This window comes from Pinus tabuliformis, chromosome 8 (assembly GCF_031772625.1).
Source record: "Pinus tabuliformis cultivar Carrire ecotype Pingquan chromosome 8, CPIR1, whole genome shotgun sequence".
NCBI lineage: Eukaryota > Viridiplantae > Streptophyta > Pinopsida > Pinales > Pinaceae > Pinus > Pinus tabuliformis.
In genome coordinates this window covers 1587118040-1587121814 of record NC_142294.1, presented here as the reverse complement: position 1 = coordinate 1587121814, position 3775 = coordinate 1587118040, and positions in this window count along the sequence as shown.

Below are 3775 nucleotides of genomic sequence, written 5' to 3'. Positions count from 1 at the left end.
GAAGTTTTGGAGTTTAATGGGATCCTTATACCAATTTCTGTGCACTTTTACAGGCTGGTCTTCCTCCAAACCCTCTGGCGAACTTCCGCCTAGGAGATATTCTCAGACTTCAATTGAATGAGAAGTTGTTTCATCTCATTGCCTTTAACTTTCATGCCATGGCTCAAGCCGGTTAAAACTATATTTGATATAAGAGATTGGACAAGGGTTTAAATTTTTAGTTATGCAGAAGTGGAACAACTCTCTCAGTTGATGGAAATTTCCTTATCTAAGGGTTTAACCCCACTTTGGTTATTTTAGTCCTATTTCTGCATTTGATCACTGATAATAGTTCTATAATGGGGTTACACTTGCTTTTATTTCGGTTGGTCGACTTTCTTTGTTGCATATTGTGTTCTATTCTTGGTCGATTGTGTACAGAGTTTATGACATAGCTATCGTGAGTGAAAATTTCGCATCCTTAATGTTTGAATCTGGGGAGAATGATTCACGGTGGTTCCCTTGGAACTCGACCGAGTGCCACAAGATCCCTTTGCAGACTAACTCTATCATTTATTGTAGTTAAAATTAAAGATCAGGTCATTTTGTAATGAAACGATTTTCCATGTGACGAATTCACGAATGAAGTTTCGTTTTTATTTGTGTTTAGAATGGAGGATATAGCTTATTCGGGGACACTTCTTTTCGGACGTATGGTTAATTGTGTCTGTTGAAATTTTATGGTTTTAGAATGTACTATGTTAGCTTATTTTACGCATGCTTAACCTTTTAAGGTGCATAACATGGTTTTGACATAATCTAATAATTGTTCCAAAAGCCATAAATTGTTCTTTTGTTAACTTCTCTAATTCACTAATGTGTTAGCATTCTGAAATATTTTGGGGTTATTTCCTAGAGAAGTAAAGCTACAGGCATTCCTTCATTATTATTCATCGATGAATAAACAAAATACAAAATATAAGTAGCAGTAAGAGAAATAACATAATATATTTAACAATATAACACGACAGATTGTCTCTAGTAATCTGCTCTATTATTAACTACCCATTATTAAATATTAACTCGTTTCAATTAATAATTATCAAGCACATAATGTACTACTTATATGTCTTTGTTGTAATTATAACCATGTAAGTATTTGCTTTGCTCCTAATCAAACCTCGGAGTACTCCCCGCTACCACACTTCTCGTTAGATGTAATGCAATGAACCACACATTGGCTGACACCTCCAGCTCTGCTATTAATGACCGATTGGACTTCGACATAAGGGTTTGGATATGGAAGCACTTCGCATACATTACATTGTAGGATCAGTTGAATATCTACGACTCTCTTGTTCTCGGAATTTTCCTCTATGAGAGTTTTTGGTTTGTTGTATACGATTTTTCATTTGGGTAATGCAAGGGAAGTCTGTAATTCGACTCTGAAACATAACAGTGCTTCTGCTGGAAAAGGGCGTTGTAGCTCGATCTCCTCAACTTGACGCGGCCATCCACTATTCACCTACCACATTGTAAGTTGGTTTGTAAAATCCCCTCTATCACTTCTGATTTTCACATGAAACATTCCTCTTTTTGCTTATTCCGCTCTCGGCGTGTGGGTACTTTAGTTAGGTGATGGTCTGCTCGCCCCATAGGAGATGAGGTCGGGAAACCTACACCGTTCTGGAGGTAATGACCCGAGCAAGCTATAAGAATGTTTTTTCGTTTATATTCTTACTACTATGAGCCACTAACGACTATTTGAGGGTATCCAGGTGTTCTTCGCCTCCTTCTGACCAGAATATCTTCATCTCAGGTATGAATGAACCTTGAACCTTTTCTTTTGTTCAATGTTTAATCTAAATTTGCTGATGGATTAAATCCGTTGTTTTGTGAGTGTAGGTAGGGTTCTACAAGTGTGTTTTCGGAAGTTTTGGGGTTTGATGGGCTCCTTATACCAATTTTCGTGCTCTTTTACAGGTTGGTCTTCCACCGAACCCTCTGGTGAACTTCCACCTAGGAGATATTCTCACACTTCAATTGAATGAGAAGTTGTTTCATCTTGTTGCCTTTAACTTTCATGCCACGGCTGAAGCCGGGTTAAAATTGTAGTTGATATAAGAGATTGGAGAAGGGTTTAAATTTTAATTATGCAGAAGAGGAATAGCTCTTTGAGGTTATGTGAAATGGGCTTATTTAAGTATTTAATGCCACTTTGGTTATTTTAGTTCTATTTATGCATCTAAATACTGATAACAGTTCTATAATCAGGTTAAATTTGTTTTTATTTCAGTGGGTCGACTTTCTTTGTTGCATCTGGTCTTTTATTCTTGGTCGAATGTGTACAACATTTATGACATAGTTATCGTGAGCTGAAAGTCCTCATCCTTAATGTTTGAATCTTGGGTAGTTGGTTCATGGAGGTTCCCTTGGAACTCGATCGAGAGCCACAGGATCCCTTTGTGGATTACCTCTATTATTTAGTACAGTTCAAATTAAAGATCAAGTCATTCTCTAATGAAATGATTTTGCATGTGACGAATTTAGGAATGATGTTTCATTTTTATTTGTGTTTACTATGAAGGATATAGCCTATTCGGGGACACTGCTTTATAGAAGTATGGTTAATTGTGTCTATTGAAATTTTATCGTTCCAGAATGTTCGTTGTTAGTTTATTTTATGCATGCTTAGCTTTTTAAGGTGGATAACATGGTATGGATGTAGTCTAATAATTGTTCTAAAAGCCATAAATTTTCCTTTTGTTAACTTCTCTAATTCACTGATGCGTTAGAATTCATAAATAGTTTGGCGTTATTTCCTAGAGAAGTAAAGCTATAGGAATTCCTTCATTATTATTCATCGATGAATAAAGAAAAGACATAATATAACTAGCAGTAAGAGAAATAAACAAATATATTTAACAATATAAAATGATAGATTGTCTCTAGTAATCTACTCCATTATTAACTACCCATTCTGAATATTAATAACTCTTTGCAGTTAATGATTATCAAGCACGGAATGTACTACTCATATATCTCTATTGTAATTATAATCGTGTAAGTATTTCCTCTCCTCCTAATCAACCCTCGGAGTACTCCCCTCTACCAAAATTCTCATTAAATGTAATGCAATGAACCACAGATTGGCTTGACACCTGTAGCTCTGCTATTAATGGCCGTTTGGACTTCGACGGAATGGTTTGGATATGAAAGCACTTTTCATACATTACACCATAGGATCGGTTGAATATCTATGACTCTCATCTTCTTAGAATTTTCCTCTGTGAATGTTTTAGGTTTGCTGTATACGAGTTTTCATTTGGGTACGGCAAGGGAAGTCTAATTTTTGGCTCTGAAAGTTGATGATGCTTCTGCTAGAAAATGGTAATGCAGCTCGATCTCCTCGACTCAACGGGGCCATCCGCCATCTAGGTACTACATTGTAAGTTGGTTTGTAAAATCCCCTCTATCAGTTATGATTTCGACATGAAACATTCCTTTTTTTGCTTATTCATCTTTCGGTGTGTAGGTGCCTTGGTTAGGTGATGGTCTGCTCGCTCCATGGGAGATGGGGTCAGGAAACCTACACCATTCTAGAGGAAATGACCCAGGCAAGCCGTAGGAATGTTTTTTCGATTATATTCTTACTACTATGAGCCACTAATGACTGTTGCAGGGTCTCCAGATGTTCTTCGCCTCCTTCCGACCAGAATATCTTCATTTCAGGTACGAATGAACCCTTAACCTTTTTTTTTGTTCAATGGTTAATATAAATTCGCCGAGGGATGAA